Source organism: Schistocerca cancellata, chromosome 3 (assembly GCF_023864275.1).
Source record: "Schistocerca cancellata isolate TAMUIC-IGC-003103 chromosome 3, iqSchCanc2.1, whole genome shotgun sequence".
NCBI classification, from domain to species: domain Eukaryota; kingdom Metazoa; phylum Arthropoda; class Insecta; order Orthoptera; family Acrididae; genus Schistocerca; species Schistocerca cancellata.
In genome coordinates, this window is record NC_064628.1 from 149,776,257 (window position 1) to 149,795,054 (window position 18,798).

The 18,798-nt window shown below is 51.3% G+C and overlaps 6 non-coding genes across 6 annotated transcripts; all 6 read right to left on the minus strand.

Annotated features, from left to right (window-relative positions):
- Positions 1-399: 399 nt before the first annotated feature.
- Positions 400-518, minus strand: LOC126178588 (U5 spliceosomal RNA). Its single transcript, XR_007536473.1, has one exon. It is a non-coding gene; the product is annotated as a U5 spliceosomal RNA (small nuclear RNA).
- A 947-nt stretch (positions 519-1,465) lies between these two features.
- Positions 1,466-1,672, minus strand: LOC126178499 (small nucleolar RNA U3). Its single transcript, XR_007536391.1, has one exon. It is a non-coding gene; the product is annotated as a small nucleolar RNA U3 (small nucleolar RNA).
- Positions 1,673-9,350: 7,678 nt separating this feature from the next.
- LOC126178589 (U5 spliceosomal RNA) lies at positions 9,351-9,469 on the minus strand. The gene has a single exon (XR_007536474.1). It is a non-coding gene; the product is annotated as a U5 spliceosomal RNA (small nuclear RNA).
- A 947-nt stretch (positions 9,470-10,416) lies between these two features.
- LOC126178500 (small nucleolar RNA U3) lies at positions 10,417-10,623 on the minus strand. Its single transcript, XR_007536392.1, has one exon. It is a non-coding gene; the product is annotated as a small nucleolar RNA U3 (small nucleolar RNA).
- Positions 10,624-13,050: 2,427 nt separating this feature from the next.
- Positions 13,051-13,169, minus strand: LOC126178591 (U5 spliceosomal RNA). Its single transcript, XR_007536476.1, has one exon. It is a non-coding gene; the product is annotated as a U5 spliceosomal RNA (small nuclear RNA).
- Positions 13,170-14,117: 948 nt separating this feature from the next.
- On the minus strand, positions 14,118-14,324 carry LOC126178501 (small nucleolar RNA U3). Its single transcript, XR_007536393.1, has one exon. It is a non-coding gene; the product is annotated as a small nucleolar RNA U3 (small nucleolar RNA).
- Between the last annotated feature and the right edge of the window lie 4,474 nt (positions 14,325-18,798).

Consider the following 18,798-nt stretch of genomic DNA (forward strand, 5'->3'; position numbering starts at 1 on the left):
ATTTTGGGTTTCAAAACACAATCTACTAATCACATACTAGTATTTATTACAAAGCCTCTCAATTCATCATTCACTTCCAAATATCGGCTTATATGCTGTTGTGCAACTGCAGTGCAAGTAAACACCCTCAAATCATCTAGAACTGAGATGCAGAAAGGGTTCACCAAGAGTTTCCAGGACAATAAATAGTGCTCTCTCTCTCTCTTTACACAATCGCCTAACACACTGCAAGCCATTTCAGGGCAAATGTACTTGTTTCATTATACTACGAAACGGCCAATTACATTTTCAAATTAAAAAAGCATCTACCTGATCCAACGTGATCCGCTATTCCACGCCCTTCATTCTCACAACACAACCTACCTCTTGCTAATTACATTACGTTTTACTTGTGATTATGGCTCAGCAATAGCCGAGCACTACGAAAAATACCTTATAGACTCATTTAATGTTCCCCTCCACGGAAATCTTTAGTAAAAGGCGAAAGATTTATTCGTTTTGAAGGGAAACCAGAGTGCCGATCAAAGCCCTCACTTCAATACTTATGGCTGCTTCTCTATTGCTTCTCCGCGAGAACGCGGAAAATTCTTTCCGTCTTGTCTACTTCTCTACCGTCAACAGACTTCCAGTGCCATGCAAGCACACACCCCAAACTAACTGTCAGCGCTGAAATACGTGTCTGCCAAATGTCGTCGATATTACTCTTTAGATAACTATTTTCATCATTTCTGTCACCATTCAAGCTGCTTCATTACCTCACCTGCCGACAGATGGCAGCACGCCTAATTCCTCTCGGCAACCCACCGTCAGACACACAACTAACTGCCCGCACTGCTCTGCATCTAACACTAATCTCTCTCCTCCCCACCACACTCGTTCACTGAAAAAACAGGCAACTAGATAGTTCTTTGAACGCAAAACTAGGCCACATCAGACGCAACCTGTATGTAGATGTATGGTGCAAGGGAAATATCCCCCTGCTCCCACACAACTAATTAATACTAGTTGACAACAGAAATAAAATTTCTGTCGATAGTATTTGAACCAGTCTTATTCATTTGCGAATTCCATGCATTCCTTCTTGCAGATAACAGTGCCTTGCAAATCACTCAATTCATGTTTGCTAGCCAAACGCGCTCCTCCTAAATGTTCCGTACATCATGCATTAGTGCTGATTATCAAGACTGTGTTGTGTGTCAGCCGTTTATGGTCATCAATTGCACTCTTCTTGTGTTGCTCACTCATTCTTGTAACTCAAAAGTACGTCGTTGTCATCCAAGCCTAGCACTTGGAGCAGGCCAAATCAAATGGCTCGTCCCCGTGCCACTCGAGAAACTCCCACAAGGCTTTCATGACATGTCGCAATCAAAGTCCTTCCACAACCTGTAGCGACATTGCTGCAACGACGCGGGTCCCGATACCAAAAGTATGACTTATGCTTGCTTCTATTCTATATAATAAAACCACCACTCGGAAAGCGCTATTCCCTTCCCACATCCCTCAGAATGTGGTGAACGATCATCGATTACAACCAAGATGCGATGAATCTCGATCGCAAGCCTCACGCTCAGGGACAGTGCTACCACTCATCATCGTGGTTACGTCTACTCCAGCTTTGAACTAGAGAGAGTTGAAGACATACTACAGAAATGATCCTGTGAAGTATGATCTTGCTAGCAAGCTATTTTTTTTTTCCTTTATTGTAATTTAAACACCTATACAGGTGGGCTGGCAGCAGCATGGTTCGCTGCTCTTCAGCCTTCAGTTGGACAATAAACATGAGAGAGAGGTGATATACAAAAAAGACGGCGGGCAAAAACATGGAGATACAAAAAAACAAGAGACAAGAAGCCGTTCACGCTGGACGAAAAAACACTAACACTTGGAAACATGGCGCACAAAACACGGAGAACGGCGACGGCACATGTGAACAGTTGAGTCGGGACCGCACGAAACACAAAACGATGCACACACACTAAACACTGGTGGCGATGGTCTCCGGCGCGCGAATGTTCACTGAGCGTGTACGAGTCCGGGGACCTGCCAAGAGGGGGGGTGGAGGAGGAGGAAGGGGAGATGGGAGAGGGGAGAGCAGAGATGCCACGGGCAAAGGAGAGAGGGGGAGGGAGGAAGGGGGAGGGGAAGGGGGAGCGGAAGCCCGGAGGAGAGGGTAGGAGGGAGGGGGAAAGGAAAGAGAAGGGAAGGGAAAGGGGGGGAGGGAGGGTGCCGAAAGGAAAGGACACAGGAGGGGGGGGGAAGGATCAAAGTTGATAGGAGGGGTAGATGCAGGGGAGGAGGACATCATCAGGGAGGGGGAGCTGGCGGAAGCCACCTTGGGAGAGGGTATGGAGGGTGGAGAGATGGAGACCAGGTGGGACATGGGAGTACAGGCGCGGCAGCGGGCGGGGGTGGGAGAGGATCGGGGAGACGAGCGGGTGAGGAGGATCGAGTTTACGGGAGGTGTATAGGATTCGTATCCTTTCGAGGAAGAGGAGGAGGTGGGGGAAGGGGATAAGGTCATACAGGATCCGCGTGGGGGAAGGGAGACGGATGCGATAGGCAAGGTGGAGAGCATGGCGTTCAAGGATTTGGAGGGATTTATAAAAGGAAGGGGGGGCGGAGATCCAGGCAGGATGGGCGTAACAGAGGATAGGGCGGATGAGGGACTTATAGGTGTGGAGGATGGTGGAGGGGTCCAGACCCCACGTTCGGCCGGAAAGGAGCTTGAGGAGACGGAGTCGGGAACGTGCCTTGGCTTGGATTGTCTGGAGATGGGGAGTCCAGGAGAGGCGACGGTCGAGGGTGACGCCAAGGTACTTAAGGGTGGGGGTGAGAGCGATGGGACGGCCATAAACGGTGAGATAGAAATCAAGGAGGCGGAAGGAGGGAGTGGTTTTGCCTACAATGATCGCCTGGGTTTTGGAAGGATTGACCTTGAGCAACCACTGGTTGCACCAAGCGGTGAACCGGTCAAGATGGGATTGGAGAAGGTGTTGGGAGCGTCGCAGGGTGGGGGCAAGGGCAAGGAAGGCGGTGTCATCGGCAAACTGGAGAAGGTGGACGGGGGGTGACGGCGGCGGCATGTCCGCCGTGTACAACAAGTACAGAAGGGGGGAGAGGACGGAGCCTTGGGGCACACCGGCGGAGGGGAAAAAGGTGTAGGAGTCGGTGTTATGGATGGTGACATGGGAAGGACGGCGGGAGAGAAAGGAACCGATCAGACGAACATAGTTAATGGGAAGGGCGAAGGTTTGGAGCTTGAAGAGGAGACCGGAATGCCATACGCGGTCATATGCGCGTTCGAGGTCAAGAGAGAGGAAGATTGCGGAGCGACGGGAATTGAGCTGTTCGGAAAGGAGATGAGTGAGGTGAAGGAGAAGATCGTCGGAAGAGAAGGACGGCCGAAAGCCACACTAGGTAACGGGGAGGAGGCGGTGCTGGCGGAGATGCTGGTGGATGCGGCGGGTGAGGATAGATTCCAGGACCTTGCTGAAGACCGAGGTAAGGCTGATGGGATGGTAGGAGGAGACGGCGGACGGCGGTTTGCCAGGTTTGAGGAACATGAGGATACGGGAGGTTTTCCACAGGTCGGGGTAGTAACCAGTGGACAGGACTACATTGTAGAGCCTGGCCAGGGTGGAGAGAAAAGAGACAGGAGCTTCACGAAGGTGACGGTAGGTGACACGATCGTGACCAGGAGCGGTGTTGCGTTTGGTGCGGAGTGTAGTGATGAGATCCTGTGTGGTGATGGGGGCATTAAGGTCTGTGTGTGGAATGTTGTCCAAGTACTGGAAACCAGGAGCGAGGGGAGGGACAGAGGTGTCAGTTCGATCGCGGATATCTGGGAAGAGGGAGTAATCGAACAGGGGATCATCAGGGATGGAAAACACATCGGACAGGTAGGAGGCAAAGTGATTGGCCTTACTAAGGGCGTCAGGGAAGGGGTGATCATCGTGGAGAAGAGGATAGTAGGGGGAGGGTTTGGTTCCGGTAAGGCGACGGAAGGCGGTCCAGAACTTGGACGAGTTTATAGGGAGGGTAGCATTTAAACGGGTGCATGTCTGTCGCCAGTCCCGGCGTTTCTTAGCCGCGAGCAAATTTCGAACGTGTCGCTGTAGTTGCCGGTGGCGTCGTAGTGTGTCCGGGTCACGCGTGCGGAGGAAGGCACGGTAGAGACGACGGGATTCACGGAGGAGGAGGACGGCCTGTGGCGGTAAGGTAGGACGGTGGGGGTGGATGGCAACAGTAGGGACGTGGGCCTCCACGGCCTCAGACAAGGTCTGCTGGAGAAAGGAGGCGGCATGGGTGACATCATCGGGACGGCGGTAGGCGAGAGGGTGGCTATCGACCTGAGTGGAGAGGGTATCCCGGTAGGCATTCCAGTTGGCACGGGAATAGTCATGGATGTACTTAGGGGGAGGGTCATGACGAGGGTCGGGGCGGGGGTGACGGCCGTCTGAAACGGTGAGGAGGACAGGGAGATGGTCGCTACCAATAGGCTCCAGGACATCCACCGTAATGCGACCAAGGAGGTTGGGGGAGGAGAGAATAACATCGGGAGTGGAGTTGGATTCGGGACGGGTGTGCTGGGGGATGGGGATGAGGTCGCCTTGAAGGGAGGAGAGGAACCGATGCCACCGCCGTAACTGGGCAGCGGAGCGACTATGGATGTTGAGGTCGGCGGCGATCACATAGGAGGAGAAGGTACGATCGATGTGGGAGAGGAAGTCGAAAGGAAGAGGGGCGTTGGGGCGGACATAGATGGTGGCACAGGTAATGGTAAGGCCAGGGAAGAAGAGGCTAAGGATCAGGTGTTCGGTGGGGTCGGGAAGGAGAGGTTGGAGCCGAACGGGGATCTGGCGGTGGTGGCCAATGGCAACTCCGCCACGCGCAACTGGGAGGGGATTATCGGAGCGGTGGAGGAGATAGGGGGAGGTGTGGATGGAGTGGTGGGGTTGGAGGAAGGTTTCATTAAGGAGGAAGGCATCCACACGGTGGGTAGCAAGGGTGTGCAGGAAGAGGTTCTTGTTGGCGGGAAGGGAGCGGATATTGTTGAAAAGGATACGATGCTGTCGCGCCATGATAAGGACTTATACGAGGGTGTCAAGGCGGGAGAAGGTGAAATGGGCTTGGTTATTGGAAAAGGTGGCGTACATTTTAAGGTGGAATATGGAACGGGCGGCGAGGGAGATCTGTTGTAAGGTGTGGGGGCGCTGAAAAGGATGGACGTTTTGGAGGACAATGGTGAGGAACCTGATGATGTCCTCAGCAGTGGGGGGGGACGAAGGGAATTGCCAGGAGGGGTGGGTGCGTCCAGGGGACGGACAGGTACGGTGAGTTCAGGAGTGGCGGGAGGGGGTCGGGCTTTACACTTTTGGGAGTAGGTGGGGTGGGGGAGGCTGCAGGTATTACAGGAGGGAGGGGATTGGAGGTTGGGGCACTGCCGGAGGAAGTGCGCTTGCCGACAATGCGGGCAGGTTGGGGCCTCGCGGCACTCTGCTGTTGGATGTGCATTGTAGCGCAGACATCTCTGGCAGCGCAGGGATTGAGGGGGGGAACGGGAGGGGTCCACCTTGTACCGTTGATTGAAGAGGAGGGCACCCTCCTTCAGGAGACGGCATAAGGCGGGTGGGGCCGGTCGCGTTGAAAATGCGGCGGACTGCCCGCACCTCCAGGGTGGGATGGGCCTTCAGCTCCGCCAGCACCTCCTCCTCCGTGATCGACGGGCTAAGCCGAGTGATCACGGCGGTGAGGGTCGGCGGGCGACGCGGGGGTTGGGGTTGGCGGGTAGGAGATGGGGAGGGAGCAGGGGTGAGGGAGGCGTGAGGACCAAAACGGGTGATGGGGAGGCGGGAGAGGATGTCAGTATGGAGGGTTGGGCTGGGGGAGGAGATAAGAACAGAATCCCGTCTGGGAGTAAGGAGAGAGATGGGGGCGCCTGGGAAATGTTGGCGGAGGAGGAGGAGGGAGAGATTCCGGGCCTCGAGGAAGGAAGGATCGGGACGGGACAGGAGATATTTGTAGAGACCGGGTGGGGAGGAGGAGGAGGAGGAGGAGGGAGCGGGGCCTGGTGGGGAGACGTCCATGGCATTTTGGGGTGGGGATGGGGGGCGGGGTGGAGCCTTTTTAGGAGTGGAGGAAGTGGAGGCGCCACTAGGGCGTTTGACAGCGGCAGATGGGCGGGTGGTGACAAGAGGGACAGGAACGATGGGGAGGTGGTGGGAAGGGACAGGTCCCGGCACAGACCCAGCAGTCGGCGCCGGAGGAAGTGACTGTGACGGTGCAGGCGAATGTGGCAGTGATGGCGATGGCGACGATGATGACGGCGGTGGCGGTGGTGATGGCGATGGGGAGAGCTGGGCGTGCGCAGTGGCCCGACGGGCCACCACCCTAGCCGGAGCTGCAGTGACAGGCTGGGGGAGTGGGGGGAAGGGATCAGAACGAGAGGAGGAAGCGGGAGAGGGGGGCGACAAAGAGCGAGGGCGAAGGGATAGAGAGGAGGGGAGGGATGGAAGGAGGGGGGTGGGACTGGGCACACCAAGTGATAGTGGTGGAGGCGGCGGAAGGGGACGTATACACGATGGCGGTGGTGGTAGTAGTGACGGTGGTGCTGGGGGCGGACATGACGACAAGAAGAAGAAAGAAAAAACACAGCACTAAAAGGACAGGACACACACTGGGAGACGACGGACGGCGGACGGACGGACGACGGCGGACGGACGGCGGACGGACGGACGGCGGACGGACGTCGACGGCGACGACGGCGGCGACGGCGGCGGCGGCGGCGAGAGGCAGGGACGCTGCTGCCGCGGACGGGGCCGGGGCGGCGGCGGCGGCGGCTGCTGCTGCTGCTGCTGCTGCTGCTGCTGCTGCTGCTGGCTGGCACCTGGAACCCCTAACACTTCGATCAGCGCGAAAAGTGCACTATCGAAGGGCGGTAACCTTTCGGTATACCGCCGGAGATCTTGCTAGCAAGCTATCACCGCTCGCTACTTATGCCACAAGACCGTCAACACGCCCTACGAGAATACGACACACTCTTCACATTTCGCGATGTACTTATCGAAGAATTTCTTAAGCTCGGACATTCTGCAAAGAACCTACTTCTACTCTTACTTGGCCGCCATGATCTCACTCAGCTATTTTGTGCGCTACCAGTGCTTCTTGTCTTCCGAAATGAGAGACCATTGCCTCACGCGAGACTGTATGTAAACACCGCTTGCACCTCCGGCCGCAAGCAGACATGCCAAATAGCCACTGAAAGACAAACACACAAGACGGCGTTCATACGACTCTTGTGCTTTCTTTAAAGCCGCCTCTCTCTTCGAAAATTTTCGCACCGCACTAGTTTATTCACCTCACCCTAACAGTGCAAACTCTTGTCGATATATCGCCACTTTCATGCATACTTCCTCTTTCGTTTCACTTTGCGTCTAGCTTGATACCCGCCCAAGAGCTGCTGATATATAATACTCGCAATAAATGTGTTTCTCTCTGTTTCTCTTTTCGCCTATCACGAGTATTGCTTTTCCTCACATGGCAATTATGAAAACACCCACAGCTAAACAAACACTTCCACTCAGCGCCACGTCCATACTATCAATCATACGCCAGTAATTTCACAGCTACTTGCTCCACTAATACATTTCTTATGTCTACTGTTAAACAGATGAAGAATCAAAGTATACAACAAGTCTCTGTGAACATCACTGTCAGGACATTTTACAGACCTACGCATACCATGCCAATCTTTATGCTTCAACTATGATGGCCATGTGCTATGAATAAAGAAATTTCTCATAAAATAACAATTTTACGACTACTCCGACAAGCTCCTTACTAAAATGCTAGATGTTTAGCAATCTCCCCCCCCCCCTCAAAAAATCATCTCAGAATAATCTCAAGCAGTGCTTACATCCCATGAGCACTTCTTTGCAAACAAAACCACAAACTACTTTTTATACTAGCTTCCTTGTCACAGTGAACAGGAAACTAATGCTAGTGCCTCAGTTTACTAAAAATCTTTTTTCGCTTGCAACAAATAAACTACCAACTTGAACCACTTGGATTTTCAGACACACACAGAAAACTTAATTCCACAGAAATTTAGGAGTAACAGTGGTTACCTCACATTTTCACACACACTCAAATAGCTACTTCTGTGCACTTCACACAATGTTCTCATCGTGTTCCACCAGAGAACACACTTATCACTATGAATGGATTCTGGTAAAAGAGCATTAAAAAAAAAAAAAACAGCCTGATCAAAGTGATTATCTGCCAATATCATGTCACTCTATACCCGAGGGAAACTAGAATGCAGGGAAAGGAGCTTTGTTGTGAGCAATGTGTTGGTATTTCATCATTTACTGGCCAAAGTCTTCTCAAGCCAAGTATGCACCAGCTCTGTCTATGGCTGGGTCAATCAAGAGCCCCTATCAATTTTACTTAAAAGACAAGCAGCATCAACAACTCACAGGAGGCACTGAACATTTATACCATTATCTGCACCACCTTCCACTCATTTACTGAAGAAGAAACTGCAAAGTCTGGCCAATTTTGTACACAAGTAATCTTGAAAACATTGGAGTCAACAGCAGATACATAGTTTCCAAGACTGTAGCTAGGAACAACCCTTCCATTTCAAGATTTATCTCTCACTGAGACACATCATACCCAAACTACAACTACCAGGAAATTGCTACTCAATTCATCTCTAGCTATCTATGTCATATTCAACAACTGTCTCTTTCTCACCTAAATCTTCTACAAAACTGAGTACACTGTTATGAACAAAGAACCAATGCCACATTATGGCAACAAGCCAGTGCCACTAATATCCACTCTGTTGAAAACAATTGAAATGCTCATCCTGCCCAACTAACCACCATCTACAGCCCAAATCTCACTCACATCATACCTACAAATCACAAACTTGTGCGGTAAAAATAATTTTGGGTTTCAAAACACAATCTACTAATCACATACTAGTATTTATTACAAAGCCTCTCAATTCATCATTCACTTCCAAATATCGGCTTATATGCTGTTGTGCAACTGCAGTGCAAGTAAACACCCTCAAATCATCTAGAACTGAGATGCGGAAAGGGTTCACCAAGAGTTTCCAGGACAATAAATAGCGCTCTCTCTCTCTCTTTACACAATCGCCTAACACGCTGCAAGCCATTTCAGGGCAAATGTACTTGTTTCATTATACTACGAAACGGCCAATTACATTTTCAAATTAAAAAAGCATCTACCTGATCCAACGTGATCCGCTACTCCACGCCCTTCATACTCACAACACAACCTACCTCTTGCTAATTACATTACGTTTTACTTGTGATTATGGCTCAGCAATAGCCGAGCACTACGAAAAATACCTTATAGACTCATTTAATGTTCCCCTCCACGGAAATCTTTAGTAAAAGGCGAAAGATTTATTCGTTTTGAAGGGAAACCAGAGTGCCGATCAAAGCCCTCACTTCAATACTTATGGCTGCTTCTCTATTGCTTCTCCGCGAGAACGCGGAAAATTCTTTCCGTCTTGTCTACTTCTCTACCATCAACAGACTTCCAGTGCCATGCAAGCACACACCCCAAACTAACTGTCAGCGCTGAAATACGTGTCTGCCAAATGTCGTCGATATTACTCTTTAGATAACTATTTTCATCATTTCTGTCACCATTCAAGCTGCTTCATTACCTCACCTGCCGACAGATGGCAGCACGCCTAATTCCTCTCGGCGACCCACCGTCAGACACACAACTAACTGCCCGCACTGCTCTGCATCTAACACTAATCTCTCTCCTCCCCACCACACTCGTTCACTGAAAAAACAGGCAACTAGATAGTTCTTTGAACGCAAAACTAGGCCACATCAGACGCAACCTGTATGTAGATGTATGGTGCAAGGGAAATATCCCCCTGCTCCCACACAACTAATTAATACTAGTTGACAACAGAAATAAAATTTCTGTCGATAGTATTTGAACCAGTCTTATTCATTTGCGAATTCCATGCATTCCTTCTTGCAGATAACAGTGCCTTGCAAATCACTCAATTCATGTTTGCTAGCCAAACGCGCTCCTCCTAAATGTTCCGTACATCATGCATTAGTGCTGATTATCAAGACTGTGTTGTGTGTCAGCCGTTTATGGTCATCAATTGCACTCTTCTTGTGTTGCTCACTCATTCTTGTAACTCAAAAGTACGTCGTTGTCATCCAAGCCTAGCACTTGGAGCAGGCCAAATCAAATGGCTCGTCCCCGTGCCACTTGAGAAACTCCCACAAGGCTTTCATGACATGTCGCAATCAAAGTCCTTCCACAACCTGTAGCGACATTGCTGCAACGACGCGGGTCCCGATACCAAAAGTATGACTTATGCTTGCTTCTATTCTATATAATAAAACCACCACTCGGAAAGCGCTATTCCCTTCCCACATCCCTCAGAATGTGGTGAACGATCATCGATTACAACCAAGATGCGATGAATCTCGATCGCAAGCCTCACGCTCAGGGACAGTGCTACCACTCATCATCGTGGTTACGTCTACTCCAGCTTTGAACTAGAGAGAGTTGAAGACATACTACAGAAATGATCCTGTGAAGTATGATCTTGCTAGCAAGCTATCACCGCTCGCTACTTATGCCACGAGACCGTCAACACGCCCTACGAGAATACGACACACTCTTCACATTTCGCGATTTACTTATCGAAGAATTTCTTAAGCTCGGACATTCTGCAAAGAACCTACTTCTACTCTTACTTGGCCGCCATGATCTCACTCAGCTATTTTGTGCGCTACCAGTGCTTCTTGTCTTCCGAAATGAGAGACCATTGCCTCACGCGAGACTGTATGTAAACACCGCTTGCACCTCCGGCCGCTAGATGGGGGCCTGGGGCACATACAGTAGCATCCTATGGCGCAAGCAGACATGCCAAATAGCCACTGAAAGACAAACACACAAGACGGCGTTCATACGACTCTTGTGCTTTCTTTAAAGCCGCCTCTCTCTTCGAAAATTTTCGCACCGCACTAGTTTATTCACCTCACCCTAACAGTGCAAACTCTTGTCGATATATCGCCACTTTCATGCATACTTCCTCTTTCGTTTCACTTTGCGTCTAGCTTGATACCCGCCCAAGAGCTGCTGATATATAATACTCGCAATAAATGTGTTTCTCTCTGTATCTCTTTTCGCCTATCACGAGTATTGCTTTTCCTCACATGGCAATTATGAAAACACCCACAGCTAAACAAACACTTACACTCAGCGCCACGTCCATACTATCAATCATACGCCAGTAATTTCACAGCTACTTGCTCCACTAATACATTTCTTATGTCTACTGTTAAACAGATGAAGAATCAAAGTATACAACAAGTCTCTGTGAACATCACTGTCAGGACATTTTACAGACCTACGCATACCATGCCAATCTTTATGCTTCAACTATGATGGCCATGTGCTATGAATAAAGAAATTTCTCATAAAATAACAATTTTACGACTACTCCGACAAGCTCCTTACTAAAATGCTAGATGTTTAGCAATCTCCCCCCCCCCCCCTCAAAAAATCATCTCAGAATAATCTCAAGCAGTGCTTACATCCCATGAGCACTTCTTTGCAAACAAAACCACAAACTACTTTTTATACTAGCTTCCTTGTCACAGTGAACAGGAAACTAATGCTAGTGCCTCAGTTTACTAAAAAGCTTTTTTCGCTTGCAACAAATAAACTACCAACTTGAACCACTTGGATTTTCAGACACACACAGAAAACTTAATTCCACAGAAATTTAGGAGTAACAGTGGTTACCTCACATTTTCACACACACTCAAATAGCTACTTCTGTGCACTTCACACAATGTTCTCATCGTGTTTCACCAGAGAACACACTTATCACTATGAATGGATTCTGGTAAAAGAGCATTAAAAAAAAAACAAACAGCCTGATCAAAGTGATTATCTGCCAATATCATGTCACTCTATACCCGAGGGAAACTAGAATGCAGGGAAAGGAGCTTTGTTGTGAGCAATGTGTTGGTATTTCATCATTTACTGGCCAAAGTCTTCTCAAGCCAAGTATGCACCAGCTCTGTCTATGGCTGGGTCAATCAAGAGCCCCTATCAATTTTACTTAAAAGACAAGCAGCATCAACAACTCACAGGAGGCACTGAACATTTATACCATTATCTGCACCACCTTCCACTCATTTACTGAAGAAGAAACTGCAAAGTCTGGCCAATTTTGTACACAAGTAATCTTGAAAACATTGGAGTCAACAGCAGATACATAGTTTCCAAGACTGTAGCTAGGAACAACCCTTCCATTTCAAGATTTATCTCTCACTGAGACACATCATACCCAAACTACAACTACCAGGAAATTGCTACTCAATTCATCTCTAGCTATCTATGTCATATTCAACAACTGTCTCTTTCTCACCTAAATCTTCTACAAAACTGAGTACACTGTTATGAACAAAGAACCAATGCCACATTATGGCAACAAGCCAGTGCCACTAATATCCACTCTATTGAAAACAATTGAAATGCTCATCCTGCCCAACTAACCACCATCTACAGCCCAAATCTCACTCACATCATACCTACAAATCACAAACTTGTGCGGTAAAAATAATTTTGGGTTTCAAAACACAATCTACTAATCACATACTAGTATTTATTACAAAGCCTCTCAATTCATCATTCACTTCCAAATATCGGCTTATATGCTGTTGTGCAACTGCAGTGCAAGTAAACACCCTCAAATCATCTAGAACTGAGATGCGGAAAGGGTTCGCCAAGAGTTTCCAGGACAATAAATAGCGCTCTCTCTCTCTCTTTACACAATCGCCTAACACACTGCAAGCCATTTCAGGGCAAATGTACTTGTTTCATTATACTACGAAACGGCCAATTGCATTTTCAAATTAAAAAAGCATCTACCTGATCCAACGTGATCCGCTACTCCACGCCCTTCATTCTCACAACACAACCTACCTCTTGCTAATTACATTACGTTTTACTTGTGATTATGGCTCAGCAATAGCCGAGCACTACGAAAAATACCTTATAGACTCATTTAATGTTCCCCTCCACGGAAATCTTTAGTAAAAGGCGAAAGATTTATTCGTTTTGAAGGGAAACCAGAGTGCCGATCAAAGCCCTCACTTCAATACTTATGGCTGCTTCTCTATTGCTTCTCCGCGAGAACGCGGAAAATTCTTTCCGTCTTGTCTACTTCTCTACCGTCAACAGACTTCCAGTGCCATGCAAGCACACACCCCAAACTAACTGTCAGCGCTGAAATACGTGTCTGCCAAATGTCGTCATATATTACTCTTTAGATAACTATTTTCATCATTTCTGTCACCATTCAAGCTGCTTCATTACCTCACCTGCCGACAGATGGCAGCACGCCTAATTCCTCTCGGCGACCCACCGTCAGACACACAACTAACTGCCCGCACTGCTCTGCATCTAACACTAATCTCTCTCCTCCCCACCACACTCGTTCACTGAAAAAACAGGCAACTAGATAGTTCTTTGAACGCAAAACTAGGCCACATCAGACGCAACCTGTATGTAGATGTATGGTGCAAGGGAAATATCCCCCTGCTCCCACACAACTAATTAATACTAGTTGACAACAGAAATAAAATTTCTGTCGATAGTATTTGAACCAGTCTTATTCATTTGCGAATTCCATGCATTCCTTCTTGCAGATAACAGTGCCTTGCAAATCACTCAATTCATGTTTGCTAGCCAAACGCGCTCCTCCTAAATGTTCCGTACATCATGCATTAGTGCTGATTATCAAGACTGTGTTGTGTGTCAGCCGTTTATGGTCATCAATTGCACTCTTCTTGTGTTGCTCACTCATTCTTGTAACTCAAAAGTACGTCGTTGTCATCCAAGCCTAGCACTTGGAGCAGGCCAAATCAAATGGCTCGTCCCCGTGCCACTCGAGAAACTCCCACAAGGCTTTCATGACATGTCGCAATCAAAGTCCTTCCACAACCTGTAGCGACATTGCTGCAACGACGCGGGTCCCGATACCAAAAGTATGACTTATGCTTGCTTCTATTCTATATAATAAAACCACCACTCGGAAAGCGCTATTCCCTTCCCACATCCCTCAGAATGTGGTGAACGATCATCGATTACAACCAAGATGCGATGAATCTCGATCGCAAGCCTCACGCTCAGGGACAGTGCTACCACTCATCATCGTGGTTACGTCTACTCCAGCTTTGAACTAGAGAGAGTTGAAGACATACTACAGAAATGATCCTGTGAAGTATGATCTTGCTAGCAAGCTATTTTTTTTTTTTTTTACTTTATTGTCATTTTAATGCCTATACAATAAGCAGGCTGGCAGCAGCACACTACGCTGCTCTTCAGCCAAATGAGACAGAAGCACAAAAAACAGGAGAAAAACAGAAAAGTCACAAAATGGTGGGCGATAAAATAGGAGACACAGAGAGACAAACACGGAGCCGTTCACACTTGACGATAAACCACACTGCAAACTGTTGAGACGACGCACAGACACTGAAGAAGACGATGGCACTGGTGAACAACGGAGCGTGACGGGAAACACTGAACACGAAACACGACGGCACACACAAGACACTGATGGCGGCGATCTCCGGCGCGCGAAAGTCCACGTAGCGTGTGCGAGTCCGGGGACCTGCCAAGAGTGGAACAGGGGGGAGGTGGGGGGAGAGGGGAGAATAGGATGCCAACGGCGGGGGAGACGGGGGCAAGAGGGAGAGGGACAGGGGAGGGGGGGCCCGGGGGAGAAGGGGAGAGAAAAGGAGGAGGGAGGGAAAAAGGGAGAGAAGGGAGGGAGGATGCCCGGAGGAGCAAGCACGGGAGGAGGGCGGGAGGATCAAAGTTGGTAGGAGGGGTAGATGGAGGGGAGGAGGGCATCATCAGGGAGGGGGAGCTGGCGGAAGCCACCTTGGGAGAGGGTAAGGAGGGTGGAGAGATGGAGACCGGGTGGGACATGAGAGTACAGGCGCGGCAGCGGGCGGGGGTGGGAGAGGATCGGGGAGACGAGCAGGTGGGGAGGATCGAGTTTACGGGAGGTGTAGAGGATTCGTATCCTTTCGAGGAAGAGGAGGAGGTGAGGGAAGGGGATAAGATCATACAGGATCCGCGTGGGGGAGGGGAGACGGATGCGATAGGCAAGGCGGAGAGCATGGCGTTCAAGGATTTGGAGGGATTTATAAAAGGAAGGGGGGGCGGAGATCCAGGCGGGATGGGCGTAACAGAGGATAGGACGGATGAGGGACTTATAGGTGTGTAGGATGGTGGAGGGGTCCAGACCCCACGTACGGCCGGAAAGGAGCTTGAGGAGACGGAGTCGGGAACGTGCCTTGGCTTGGATTGCCTGGAGATGGGGAGTCCAGGAGAGGCGACGGTCGAGGGTGACGCCAAGGTACTTAAGGGTGGGGGTGAGAGCGATGGGACGGCCATAAACGGTGAGATAGAAATCAAGGAGGCGGAAGGAAGGGGTGGTTTTGCCTACAATGATCGCCTGGGTTTTGGAAGGATTGACCTTGAGCAACCACTGGTTGCACCAAGCGGTGAACCGGTCAAGATGGGATTGGAGAAGGTGTTGGGAGCGTTGCAGGGTGGGGGCAAGGGCAAGGAAGGCGGTGTCATCGGCAAACTGGAGAAGGTGGACGGGGGGTGGCGGCGGCGGCATGTCCGCCGTGTACAACAAGTACAGAAGGGGGGAGAGGACGGAGCCTTGGGGCACACCGGCGGAGGGGAAAAAGGTGTAGGAATCGGAGTTATGGATGGTGACATAGGAAGGACGGCGGGAGAGAAAGGAACCGATCAGACGAACGTAGTTAATGGGAAGGGCGAAGGTTTGGAGCTTGAAGAGGAGACCGGAGTGCCATACGCGGTCATAGGCGCGTTCGAGGTCAAGAGAGAGGAAGATGGCGGAGCGACGGGAATTGAGCTGTTCGGAAAGGAGATGAGTGAGGTGAAGGAGAAGATCGTCGGAAGAGAAGGACGGCCGAAAGCCACACTGGGTAACGGGGAGGAGGCGGTGCTGGCGGAGATGCTGGTGGATGCGGCGGGTGAGGACAGATTCCAGGACCTTGCTGAAGACCGAGGTAAGGCTGATGGGACGGTAGGAGGAGACGGCGGACGGCGGTTTGCCAGGTTTGAGGAACATGAGGATACGAGAGGTTTTCCACAGAGCAGGGTAGTAACCAGTGGACAGGACTACATTGTAGAGCCTGGCCAGGGTGGAGAGGAAAGAGACAGGAGCTTCACGAAGGTGACGGTAGGTGACACGATCGTGACCAGGAGCGGTGTTGCGTTTGGTGCGGAGTGTAGTAATGAGATCCTGTGTAGTGATGGGGGCGTTAAGTTCCGTGTGTGGAATGTTGTCCAAGTACTGGAAACCAGGAGCGAGGGGAGGGACAGAGGTGTCAGTTCGATCGCGGATATCTGGGAAGAGGGAGTAATCGAACCGGGGATCATCAGGGATGGAAAACACATCGGACAGGTAGGAGGCAAAGTGGTTGGCCTTACTAAGGGCGTCAGGGAAGGGGTGGTCATCGTGGAGAAGAGGATAGTAGGGGGAGGGCTTAGTTCCGGTAAGGCGACGGAAGGCGGTCCAGAACTTGGACGAGTTGATGGGGAGGGTAGCATTTAAACGGGTGCATGTCTGTCGCCAGTCCCGGCGTTTCTTAGCCGCGAGGAAATTTCGAATGTGTCGCTGTAGTTGCCGGTGGCGTCGTAGGGTGTCCGGGTCACGCGTGCGGAGGAAGGCACGGTAGAGACGACGGGATTCACGGAGGAGGAGGACGGCCTGTGGTGGTAAGGTAGGACGGTGGGGGTGGATGGCAACAGTAGGGACGTGGGCCTCCACGGCCTCAGACAAGGTCTGCTGGAGAAAGGAGGCGGCATGGGAGACATCATCGGGATGGCGGTAGGCGAGAGGGTGGCTATCGACCTGAGTGGAGAGGGTATCCCGGTAGGCATCCCAGTTGGCACGGGAATAGTCATGGATGTACTTGGGGGGAGGGTCATGACGAGGGTCGGGGCGGGGGCGACGACCGTCTGAAACGGTGAGGAGGACAGGGAGATGGTCACTACCAATAGGCTCCAGGACATCCACCGTAATGCGACCAAGGAGGTTGGGGGAGGAAAGAATAACATCGGGAGTGGAATTGGATTCGGGGCGGGTGTGCTGGGGGATGGGGACGAGGTCGCCTCGAAGGGAGGAGAGGAACCGATGCCACCGCCGCAACTGGGCAGCGGAGCGACTATGGATGTTGAGGTCGGCGGCGATCACATAGGAGGAGAAGGTACGGTCGATGTGGGAGAGGAAGTCGAAAGGAAGAGGGGCGTTGGGGCGGACATAGATGGTGGCACAGGTAACGGTAAGGCCGGGGAAGAAGAGACTAAGGATCAGGTGTTCGGTGGGGTCGGGAAGGAGAGGTTGGAGCCGAACGGGGATCTGGCGGTGGTGGCCAATGGCAACTCCGCCACGCGCAACTGGGAGGGGATTATCGGAGCGGTGGAGGAGATAGGGGGAGGTGTGGATGGAGTGGTGGGGTTGGAGGAAGGTTTCATTGAGGAGGAAGGCATCCACACGGTGGGTAGCAAGGGTGTGCAGGAAGAGGTTCTTGTTGGCGGGAAGGGAGCGGATATTGTTGAAAAGGATACGATGCTGTCGTGCCATGATAAGGATTTAGACGAGGGTGTCAAGGCGGGAGAAGGTGAAATGGGCCTGGTTATTGGAATAGGTGGCGTACATTTTAAGGTGGAATATGGAACGGGCGGCGAGGGAGATCTGTTGGAGGGTGTGGGGGCGCTGAAAGCGATGGACGTTTTGGAGGACAATGGTGAGGAACCTGATGATGTCCTCAGCAGTGGGGGGGGACGAAGGGAATTGCCAGGAGGGGTGGGGGCGTCCAGGGGACGGACAGGGACGGTGAGTTCAGGGGTGGTGGGAGGGGGCCGGGCTTTACACTTTTGGGAGTAGGTAGGGTGGGGGAGGCTGCAGGTATTACAGGAGGGAGGGGATTGGAGGTTGGGGCACTGCCGGAGGAAGTGCGCTTGGCGACAATGCGGGCATGTGGGGGCCTCGCGGCACTCGGCTGTTGTGTGTGCATTGCAGCGCAGACATCTCTGGCAGCGCAGGGATTGAGGGGGGGAACGGGAGGGGTCGACTTTGTACCGCTGATTGAAGAGGAGGGCACCCTCCTTCAGGAGACGGTCAATGGAGGGGGCGTCCTGAGAGAACACCCGCATAAGGCGGGTGGGGCCGGTCGTGTTAAAAATGCGGCGGACTGCCCGCACCTCCAGGGTGGGATGGGCCTTCAGCTCCGCCAACACCTCCTCCTCCGTGATCAACGGGCTAAGCCGAGTGATCACGGCGGTGAGGGTCGGCGGGCGACGCGGGGGTTGGGGTTGGCGGGTAGGAGATGGGGAGGGAGCAGGGGTGAGGGAGGCGTTAGGGCCAAAACGGGTGATGGGGAGGCAGGAGAGGATGTCAGTATGGAGGGTTGGGCTGGGGGAGGAGATAAGAACGGAATCCCGTCTGGGAGTAAGGAGAGAGATGGGGGCGCCAGGGAAATGTTGGCGGAGGAGGAGGGAGAGATTCCGGGCCTCGAGGAATGAAGGATCGGGACGGGACAGGAGATATTTGTAGAGACCGGGTGGGGAGGAGGAGGAGGAGGAGGAGGGAGCGGGGCCTGGTGGGGAGACGTCCATGGCATTTTGGGGTGGGGATGGGGGGCGGGGTGGAGC